Raw genomic sequence first — 11927 nt, forward strand, 5'->3', positions numbered from 1 at the left:
TCTAGCACTGCAGCCAGATGAAGCACAGGCAGAGTGAACAGCTACAAAAAGGCCCCATGCATCCGGAGGACGTGTGGGCATGGGTCAGTGGTCAGTTCCTCTTGTTTGGACTGATTGTTGGAATAGCCCTGATGAAAGTGGCCTGAGAAACTGGAAACATGGAATTTCCATCTCTGGGATGAAGAAATTCGCGGGGTTGAGTCCTGGGATGCTCCAACATGGAAACATCAGGAAAATGAGGACAGACCAGCAAAGGGGACTGAGAAAGAGTAGCCAGAGAGGTAAGAGGAAACCTGGGAGTGAATTATATCCTAAAGGAAGAAGGAAGAAAGAGTTTAAAGAAATTAGTGACCTCCTACCTCAAGGCCGCTGACATCTCAAGAGGAGACCTGAGAATTCAACCTTGGATTTGAACTGCAAGAGGAGAAACGAAAGCCTGATTGGAAAAGAAGGAAAAGTAGAGACAATGATTATAGACATCTCTTTTGAAAAGAAATCCTTGAACATAAAGAAGACTTTCAGTGTTTGAAAGGTTAAGTTCTCAATTGCCTGATCATTTTGATGCTACAGAATAATCGCCTCCCTCCAGTCCAGTAGGTTTGCAGTTTTCTAGAACAAGAGTGGTTAACGTTGATTGCACTCCAACTCAGAACCAGCCACCCTTGTAATCTTGTACACACATTTTTTCATTTATTGGATCCTTCTAGATCTTTAAAGTAACTGCTATCATTAAAGCCCTTACAAAGAAGAGGAAACGGAAGCACAGAGAGGTTCATTGCAGCACTATTTACAATAGCCAGCTCATGGAAGCAACCTAAATGCCCATCGACAGATGAATGGATAAAAAGATGTGGTACATATATACAATGGAATATTACTCAGCCATAAGAAGGAACGAAATTGGGTCATTTGTAGAGACATGGATGGACCTAGAGACTGTTATACAGAGTGAAGTAAGTCAGAAAGAGAAAAACAAATATCGTATATTAATGCATATATGTGGAGTCTAGAAAAATGGTACAGATGAACCAGTTTGCAAAGCAGAAATAGAGACAAAGATGTAGAGAACAAATGTATGGACACCAAGGGGGGAAAGTGGCAGGGGGTGGTGCTGGTGGGAGGAATTGGGAGATTGGGATTGACATGTATACACTGATGTGTATAAAATAGATAACTAATAAGAACCTGCTGAATAAAAATATAAAATAAAATAAAATTCAAAAATAAATAAATAAATAAAATAAAATTGTAAAAAAAAAAAAAAAGCTCCCCCAGCAAACATCACCTCACACTCACTGATTGGAACAGGATTATATGTCCACCTCCAAACTAAGCACTGGCTTAGAGAATGGACTTCCCCTGATTAGACTGATTGGCTTTTACCCTTGAGCTGGGCATGGGATCTGAACACATTGCTACGTGAAAGAGTGCAGACACCTGAAAAAAATCAGGGCTCTATTAGCAAGAAATAAGTTGGGGGTGGGGGCGGTGGGAGGATGAATTTGGTGTGTGCAGCCTACAGTGTCTGATAAAATAACACAGGATAGTGATGTCCATTGAATTTCGTCTCACCCTAGCTTGAATTATTTCATCAGTTCTGGGAACAGAGCTGTGAGGGGATAGGTCCCAGGTCAGATAGGCTTTGATGTGGGAGGGAAGAGAACATGTAGGAGAGGCTGGGAGCATGAGGCATTGCCCTGCTGCCCACAATGCAGTGTGATGTCTAACGAGAGACGAACAGGAGGCCAATGCAGAAGACCTGCTACATAGCGGGTGCTGTATTACCTGCTACATAGCGGGTGCTGTATTAGGTTATCCACACACATTGTCCTATTTAATCCTCATAAAAGTCCTTCTGAAATATAAACTATAATTCTCCTTTTACAGATAAAGCAATCAAGGCTCAGAGAAGTTGGGTAACTTGCCATGGGTTCCACGGCTAGTGAGTAGCAGAGGGAGAATTCTGTTGGCTGCTGATTATGGCTATAACATTCCCACAAGGTCCAAGTCTCTAAGGGATTTATAGGGACAGAGCCTCAGCTGAAAAAATACTTTGTTATGATCTGAGGCTTTGGGCCGCACATCTCTGTGAAGTTTCCTGGTGAGGTAGAACATTTGTGAGCACCAAAGTCTTGTTCGTGCTTCTGGCCTAAGACTTAGGAGGAAAGCAGGCCAGGTGAGCCCCTTTCTCCTGGGCCAGACCTTCTCAGATGTTTCTACTGAAGTATGTCCAATGGCAGAGGAGGGGGAGACTCAAGTTAGGGTTGTAATCTCAAGAGACCTGGGAAATTAACTGATCTGTACTGATAACAGAGCGTGCATCCGCAAGTCAGCCAAGCTGGGAATGATGGTAGGGGAAGCTCTCCTCCACCTCACCACTAACTGGGCCATGACTTTGTGGGACAAAGAGTGAGAGAAGGCTCCTCAACCAGACCCAGCTTCAGAAAAGGAGAAAATGCAGAGCAGAAGCAACTAGAAAGAAGAAAGGATTTTCATAAATAAGCTAAAAGAGTAAGCCACATGACGTGGTTCAAGAGGTCACCTTGGAAAATCGGGCCTCCTGGAGCAAGGTCTGGTGGGGCATGAGCTTCCGGAAGCGGTTCAGTCTTCACCAGAGACTGGGGGAAAGGAGAAGTTGTCGGTATAGGAACAAGGCCCATCGGCTCTGTGGAGACAAGAGAAGCCAGTGCAGGCTGGAGGGCCAGTTGCATGTGGGGCTCAGCCTCCAGAGACTGGAGTTCTGGTGGTTCTGGTGGGCTTTCCTACATGTTTTCTTCCCTCTCCTCATCAAAGCCTATCTGACCTGGGTCCTATCCAGGTTGCCCAGCTGTGATCAGGAGGACCCACAGTTTGCCTGTGACCACTCAGGTAGGACCACCTGCTGCCCAGCCTCACTACCTAGCAGGCCCTGGTAGAGGTGGGTAGATTCCAGAAAACAAACAATTGCTCAAAACTCTGAGATGGAAATGCCTACCCATTGGTTTTAGTTGCAGTAAGATGGGCTTCTTGTGACTGACGTTATCCACGAGCCCTCCTGAAGTTACAGATGGAAAATAGAGAAGCCAGAGTGAGGAGCTATCCGACCCTAGAGCAAAAAAGCTTGAAAGTGCACCATTTCTCTTCTCTACAAAATACAGAGACTTCTGGGGTGGGGGAGAGAGAACATCCCGCCCCCCCCCCCACCTAACTGGGTTCCCCATGGGGATACAGGAAGAGCAGCAGCAGATGCAGCTGAGAATTCTGCCCATCATCCAGGTCACCTTTCACCCTCCATGCCACCATGTTTGATCAGTTCCCTGACCATCCAGGATTCTCCCAGGATTGCTGCCTGACTGGGATTGGATGAAGCCAGTGTGGGGAAGTAGGGTCTCAGCCGGCAGTGAAAGGGACCCTCTCCATGTCAGCAACCTCTTCAGGAGTGAGTTGACAACCTGGATGCCACAAGTAAACAGATGCTGTCAGAGAAAGACAAATATCATATGATATCACTTATATGTGTAATCTTAAAAAAATGGTACAAATGAACTTATTTACAAAACAGAAATAGAGTCACAGATGTAGAAAACAAACTTACGGTTACTGGGGGGAAAGCGGGGGTGGGGGGTATAAACTGGGAGATTGGGATTGACATATACACCCCACTATATATAAAATAAATAACTAATAAGGACCTACTGTATAGCACAGGGAACTCTACTCAATACTCTGTAGTGACCTATATGAGAAAAGAATCTAAAAAAGAGTGGGTATATGTATATTTAAAACTGATTTGCTTTGCTGTACAGCAGAGACTAACACAACATTGTAAATCAACTCTACTCCAATAAAAATTTTAAACAAAACAAAACAAAGAAAACCAGATACTGTCTTCTCACTAAGCTCTGCACAAGGGGATTTGTTTACGTGATCTGAAACAAGCTAGAAATCTTTTTCTCAAAACAAGATGGACTTGAGATTGAGGGCATTTTTCACCAGAATTCTGGGCAGAAGCTAAGGCAGAGTGGGACAGAAAGGCTGAGGAGTAGCAGACTGTCCCAGCAAGACCTCTCCCCATGAAAGACGATGCAGCCAGAGAGTGGGAACTGGACGGCACTTTCCAGGGCTGTGGTGTTAGGAGGAGGGTCAAGTGGAAAAAGTGTTGGAGTCCAAAAAGTCCAGGGAATGTGGTGGAGACTTGGTGGGGGGGGGGGAAGCAGGGGAGGTGAGTGGGTGCTATTGACTTGATGTAAAATTTCAGTAAAATGACCCACTTCTGAAAAGGCTAAGTATGGTTGGATTTCTTACGGAAATATGGATCTGATATGGGGTTCTTGGAGGGGAATCAAGAGGGTCAGGAAAAGAAAACAGTAAGAATGTAACGATAAGAAGCAAGGAAATTCTATGGAGAGATCAAGCTTACTCAGTTCTGGAATTGAGGTACAAATCACATTTTACTTAAATCTCCAAAGAGCATGGAGGCTCAAGTGACGCATGGGTTATCTGCATATAATAATGCCAACCTGGGGAATTCCCTGGTGGTCCAGCAGTTGAGACTCCGCCGCTTTCACTGCAGGGGGCACAGGTTCAATCCCTGGTTGGGGAACTGGGATCCCCCGTGCCGCGCAGCACAGCCAAAAAAATAAAGAAAATTTAAAAAAATAATAAAAATAAATCATGCTGACCTGGCAGGATAGTTGTGAGGATCAAATCAGCTCTCATTCACTCATTCATGCATTCACTCATTCATGCATTCACTCATTCACTCATTCATGCATTCAGCAGTGATAGTTAACACTTACTGAGGGCTCACTCTGCGTCACACTCTTTTCAAACCACTTGACATGCCTTCCCCCAGCATCCTGATGAGACAGATGGTTGTTATCATTTTTCCCAGTTGACAGACACCTCAGAGAGGTGGAAGGACTCACCAGTGTCACATATCTACTGGGCTTTGTATCCAGACCTGTCCTAGTTCACTTTCAACCACTAGACCTCTGTGTGTCTGACACTGGGCCAGTCACTAGAGATGCAACAGTGAAAAATATAGACATGGGGTTTGCCCTAAGGCACTCACAGTCAGAAGGGAGCAGAATGTAGGAAGCTTCTGCAAACAGTATCCGTTTACCAACAGCAGGGATTATCTCTTTAAAACAGGATGTGCTATCAACATTGTGGTCACCAGAGACGATACTCAAAATCTTTCATAACCATTAAGGTACAAACCCCAACCAATCAGATTGAAGCCAGATCTTCAGGTGTGTCCAGGCTCACCATGATGAAACCAGGGACAGCCCGTCACTGTCACCGTCCCAGGCAGCTAGTCTCACAATGAAATGCTTCCTCCTTAGGCCTGAAGGGGCTTCCCTGGAGAGGAAGAGGGAATGCATATTCCTAGATCCATAGCCCATGTCTGGTGGTGGCGGGATGGTTAGGCTGAGGGGAAGCAGGGAGATTTTAAGGGGATAGGAAGACTGGAGAATGTTAGGAACTGGGAAGCAAAACCAGCTTGCCAAAAAGAAATTCACAAAAACCAATTGGCTGAAAACAAGTTAACCAAAAATGCAGCTTTATAAAATCATTGATTTGTTAAATGATCAGTTTGCCAAAAAGCAGGTACCAAATTCTTGTTTCTGTTAGCTACTGATAGGGCTTATAGCCATTCATGTTGCTTGTGATAGTTTCAACAGACTTTGTGGAATTTTCCTCAGTTTGGTTTCCCAGAGGCTTTGCCACAGCCAGAGCCACTTGGTGTCATAAAAGAATTCTGCATGTGAGACCCTTGTACATGTACACCCTTGACGGAAGAGTGGTCTCCTGCTCTCTGGGATGTTTGCACAGCTTTGGAGGGCTGCCTATGAAGCAATGAGGGACGGCCACATAGCCAGCTAGCAGCACCAGCTCAGCCAGGATCGCATGTACAGGGACAGACGTGGCTGCCCTCACAGGCAGAATGAGGCTAGATATAGAAGAACCTTAAATGTCAAGTTAGTGAGTCTGAAATTCTGAAATTCTCAGGAGGCCCTGAGGAACCACTGAGCCCTGGAGTGACCAGAGTATGGATGACACCCGCAACAGTGCCTGGCACACATGAGGCATTCACTAGATACCTGTTGGATGAATAGCCCACCTTACCATTCTCCTTGTTTCTTTGCTTCAACTTCAGCGATAAGGCTGTAAGCAACTTCCTCGTTAAAGCAAAAGCCAAGTACACGCAACAGCATTTCTGCTTTGGTTCGGTAGAGGCCACAGCTGCACCTGTCTAATTAGGATGTAGGACTGTCGAAGGTTATGTTATTATTATTTAAATATCATCATTATTATTATTTGATAAGCAGCCATGCTGCAGAATGGAGCATGGAAGGTGCGGGCCTTCCACTCAGATTGACGGCTCAAAACTACCCTCTGCTACAAACACTTGAAACCTGGGGCTATTTAGTATCTAAAAGGTAAGGTATTCAATGGATTATTAAAAAAACAATGTCTTCACAATATTCTTTGCCCATCATCTGTCTATTTGGTTATGACAAACAAGAGTATGAACGTGTTCAGAATGTGTTTAATTCCATTGAATTTGAACACTAGACACGAAGTGCTAAGATCTCGGTGTAAAAGTGAGGTCTGCCTCTTCCTAACGGGTGACGCAAGTAACCCCCTTATCTTTTCAGAACCTCGGTTTCCTCGGCTGTAAAACCCATAATACCAACCACAAAATGTTGTTCTGGAGATCAAGTAACACAATGCATGTGACGTTTGAATGAGCTGTCCTCCTCTGACCACACTGAAGGATTCTCTCCCAGAGCACCTTAGATATAATTTGGAAGAAGTATGACCCCACTGCCTTGCTTACCCTCTTAATAAAAATTATTTAAGTAAGTAAAAATTAAAAGGAAATTGCATGGGAGAAGTATTAAACCAGCAGATTTCAACGGTCTTTGAAAATTCCTCTCGCTAACCAGGTATCAGCTTGCTCACTGGCTTCCAAGCTGCATGCCTTCCTCCTCACTCATGGGCCAGAGGAGTGGACACCTTCATGCTGCAGCTTCCACGGGTGTCTGTGCCAGCGATCCTGGCTCCCAGCCACTCGCACCGCACCCGCCTCCCACCAGGCTGAAGAAGTTCCCCTTCCTTTCCTGGACTGACCACCACCAGGTCTTTTGCTGGGTGCTTGCCCCTCCTCTTCCTGATGGAGAGGAAGGGCCTTGATAACCTCAACAGTCTTTCCTTGGTCACCGTCCTTTCATTACTACTTTGGCACTTACACCTTGACTTCTTCCTCTTGGTGGAAAGGGACTCCTTTTCATCTCTTTGTCTTAGAAAACCTCTGGCCCCAATCAGTTGGCTCATCTTATTCTCTTATGGCAAGTTCTCCCCTTTGTCCACTCATCCTTTCCCAAAAGCAACAGCCTCTAGTTCCACGTCCAACCTCAACTACCTCTCTGAGATTGTTACTCGTTTACGTATATTTAAATTACATGTAATCACACCTGTATTATGCATATGTGTGAGTTATCTATGTATCATACACATACACATATACACATCTAGTGCAGGGCTTGACACTCTGGAGGCCTTTGATTAATGCCTTTGTCTCGTATTCTCCATCTACCAGTTCAGTACAGTAGCCACTAGTCATATATGTCTATTTAAATTTAAATTTTAACTAATTAATATCAGGTAAGACTTAAAATTCACTTCCTCAGTCGCACATTTCAGGTGCTCAGTAGCCGCATGTGACTGGGGGCTACTGCATTCTGCAGGAACATCACTAAAGCGCCACAGGCCGGCACTCCCCTGTATCATTTGCCAGTGTCTTTCTGTGTCTCTACATATTATCATCAGATCCTTGGGAGTTCAGAGGAGACATAGTTTTCCTTCGAGAGAGTGCTCATTTGTTTTCAATTCTGTTCAGCAAAACCCAAGACCAAGATAGTTCTCAGCACAGACGGAGCCTTATCCTGGGCTCTCAGGGCAGAATGCAGAGCACTGTTTTCCAGGGGTTGGAAAATCACAAGTTCGCTCTTTCCCATCTTGAGCTCCAGCCCCGCCGGCTTCTGTGCTGGTGCTCTTGAGACTGAGTGAATGGCAGTGATGACATGTGTAATGAAAGGTCAATATTTACGGTCAGTCTCCAGCAGATGTACTCTGTGGGTGGGTGGGTGAGTGGGTGGGTCAGAGAGGCCCTTAGCACAGGAGCTGGGATCTCATCCGTGGTTACGCTCTGGATCTCACCTGGTACGTTGTTATGTGCCTAAACTTGACCTGTTGTTGTTCTGAAATCAGAGCAGGTAGGGAACAAGTGATCAAGATGCCATCATCAGCCCTCCGACTCCAGGAGGGCTGCAGCGCGCTTGGAGCCACTTTCCTTGTGCTGTTTTGTAAACTCCCATAGAGGCACAGCCCAGCCAGCCAGTCTCCTGGGACACTGCTGGCATCTAGTGGAAAGACAGGGCAGCGGCTGGCATACAAATACTGTATGGGTCTCACAGACAAAGGGAGGGTCCCAAGCAGACCCCGCTCTGTACTGCAGGGTTTGCATTCAATAGCCCCTGCTCTAACAAGAGTGGTGCCTGCAAAAAGAGAAGCCATGGGAATGAAAAGATGACGCTCCAATTCACCCACAACATAGGTTCTCAACACCATCAGACCCAACATCCTCTGTGTATGATATGTATTTAGTTTTTGCCCCCTTTACTACTCTAAAATTAAATTCATTGACAATAAAATCAGTTAGGCACATTATTATGAAAATCAATATAATGTCCTAACTGTAATATAAAGGTGAAAACAGTGATTGTTTACTTTTTATTTTTTATTTTTTCTCCATTGATTTTTTAATTAATTTATTATTTTTTTATTATTATTTTTTAACTTCTTTATTGGAGTATAATTGCTTTACAATAGTGTGCTAGTTTCTGCTGTATAACAAAGTGAGTCAGCTATATGTATACATATATCCCCATATCTCCTCCCTCTTGCGTCTCCCTCCCACCCTCCCCATCCCACCCCTCTAGGTGGTCGCAAAGCACTGAGCTGATCTCCCTGTGCTATGTGGCTGCTTCCCACTAGCTATCTATTTTACATTTGGTAGTGTATATATGTCCGTGCCACTCTCTCACTTTGTCCCAGCTTACCTTCCCACTCCCCATGTCCTCAAGTCCATTCTCTACGTCTGCGTCTTTATTCCTGTCCTGCCCCTAGGTTCTTCAGAACCTTTTTTTTTTTTTTTCATTTCATATATATGTGTTAGCATACTGTATTTGTTTTTCTCTTTCTGACTTACTTCACTCTGTATGACAGACTCTAGGTCCATCCACCTCACTACAAATAACTCAATTTCATTTCTTTTTATGGCTGAGTAATATTCCATTGTATATATGTGCCACATCTTCTTTATCCATTCATCTGTCAATGGACACTTAGGTTGCTTTTATGTCCTGGCTATTGTAAATAGTGCTGCAATGAACATTGTGGTACATGACTCTTTTTGAATTATGGTTTTCTCAGGGTATATGCCCAGTAGTGGCATTGCTCGGTCATATAGTAGTTCTATTTTTAGTTTTTTAAGGAACCTCCATACTGTTCTCCATAGTGGCTCTATCAATTTACATTCCCACCAACAGTGCAACAGGGTTCCCTTTTCTGCACACCCTCTCCAGCATTTATTGTTTGTAGATTTTTCATGATGGCCATTCCAACTGGTGATTGGATGCCTCACTGTAGTTTTGATTTGCATTTCTCTAATGATTAGTGATGTTGAGCATCCTTTCATGTGTTTGTTGGCAATCTGTATATCTTTTTTGGAGAAATGTCTATTTAGGTCTTCTGCCCATTTTTGGATTGGGTTGTTTGTTTTTTTGTTATTGAGCTGCATGAGCTGCTTGTAAATTTTGGAATTAATCCTTTGTCAGTTGCTTCATTTGCAAATATTTTCTCCCATTCTGAGGGTTGTCTTTTCATTTTGTTTATGGTTTCCTTTGCTGTGCAAAAGCTTTTAAATTTCATTAGGTCCCATTTGTTTATTTTTGTCTTTATTTCCATTTCTCTAGGAGCTGGGTCAAAAAGGATCTTGCTGTGATTTATGTCATAGAGTGTTCTGCCTATGTTTTCCTCTAAGAGTTTGTTAGTGTCTGGCCTTACATTTAGGTCTTTAATCCATTTTGAGTTTATTTTTGTGTATGGTGTTAGGGAGTGTTCTAATTTCATTCTTTTACATGTAGCTGTCCAGTTTTCCCAGCACCACTTATTGAAGAGGCTGTCTTTTCTCCATTGTATATTCTTGCCTCCTTTATCAAAAATAAGGTGACCATATGTGCATGGGTTTATCTCTGGGCTTTCTTTCCTGTTCCATTGATCTATATTTAAAACAGTGATTTTTTAAATGTGTTTCAATATGTATATATTCACACATGAACAAAGTAGAACAGGTAATTGGGTCACATGTTTGCACTTACACAAAATGGTTGTGTGAATTTAAGAAAAGTAAAACTATCAGAAGCCACTCTATACAAGTAATGCAGAAATGTAAAAGAGAAGTACAGGTAGAGACTAGAATAAACCCTTTTATTCAGATAAGTAATAACAGACCACCCTGATTATTTGTATATGATACAAGATAAGAGGAAATGACCTTAATGAAAGAGAAAAGATGTGTTTTACATTTGGGTCAATGAAGAATAAAAAAAAGGGAAACAGCTGAAACTGGGTTACCGATCACAGCCCAGGTACTGTTGCTGTCAAGGACATGGTGCCTAGTTCAACAAAGGTTGACTGGCAAATGAGCAAATCTGCCATTTGATTGAGAAAACTGCCATCTGGTTGATGTACAACTCAAACAAGTAGTCTGCTTAATATTGAGGCTCTCATTACCAATAGGTGCTTTATGTACATTACCTAATTCTTATAACAACTCTGTAAGGGATTGATTTATCAAATTCATTTTACAGGGATGAAACCCCAGATTTGGGAAGTTAAATACGTAACACAGTCAAGCTTTTGGTAGGATGTGGCAGAGGCAGGATTCAAATGCAGCTGTATCTCATTTGAACCTCAAACCCACCCTAGCAGGTAGGTGGGTAGAAATAGGAATTGTTTCCACTTTACTTTTGAGGGACCTGAAGCCAAGAGAAGTGATGTGCCTTGCTAAATACCGTGCATCTGGAGTGCAATGCCCCTGTCCTGCCTGCAAATCCATATCTTCTATAGCTTTTACATCGTATCTTGGGATATTTACTTCATATCTTGTTTAGGGATCTCAGAAATCAGTTGCAATCTTAAGCAAATCAAATTAAACTCTACTGGCAGGATATAAGCATGGTAATTTATCAGCTGTTTCATAATGGAGACCAGAAATTTAAACGTCACCTTGGCATTTAGTTAAGATCTGTGCTCAGTATGGGAACAATTAGCTAACAGATTACAAATAAATTCTCTGATTACTCAGGGATGGGATAGTAACTTGTTACAAAGACCACTCTTGGAGATGAGGGTGATCTTGCTTGAACATCTGTCATCAGATTGATTGTTGGGTTGATCCTGCAGAGTGGGCTGAGCTATATTGCCTTCCCCTTTCACTGCTCCTTGAGCATCCTTCCTAAGTTTGCATTGCTGGGTCTAAGGTCCCAATGAGTGGAAGACCTTTTTCCTATCGAGGGTATTCACGTTCTTGGGAACAGAACACTCTCTGAAATCTGTTTGTAAGAACCAATGTTACGGTTCTTTGACCTGTTTCTCTAAGTAGTGACTGCAAGCTAATAGAATGAAGACTAGGTGGTAACCAAAACTCTCATATCTGGCGGTGGGAGTGTGAAATGGCATGACCACTCTGGAGAACTTTTTCTTACAAAGTTAAAAATGCACCCACTCTGTTACTCAGCAATTTTACTCCTGGGCATCTTTCCAAGAGAAATGAAAACATATTCACAAAAAGAATTGCAAAAGAACATTCTCAG

The sequence above is a fragment of the Balaenoptera musculus genome, chromosome 1 (assembly GCF_009873245.2).
Source record: "Balaenoptera musculus isolate JJ_BM4_2016_0621 chromosome 1, mBalMus1.pri.v3, whole genome shotgun sequence".
Taxonomy (NCBI): Eukaryota; Metazoa; Chordata; class Mammalia; order Artiodactyla; family Balaenopteridae; genus Balaenoptera; species Balaenoptera musculus.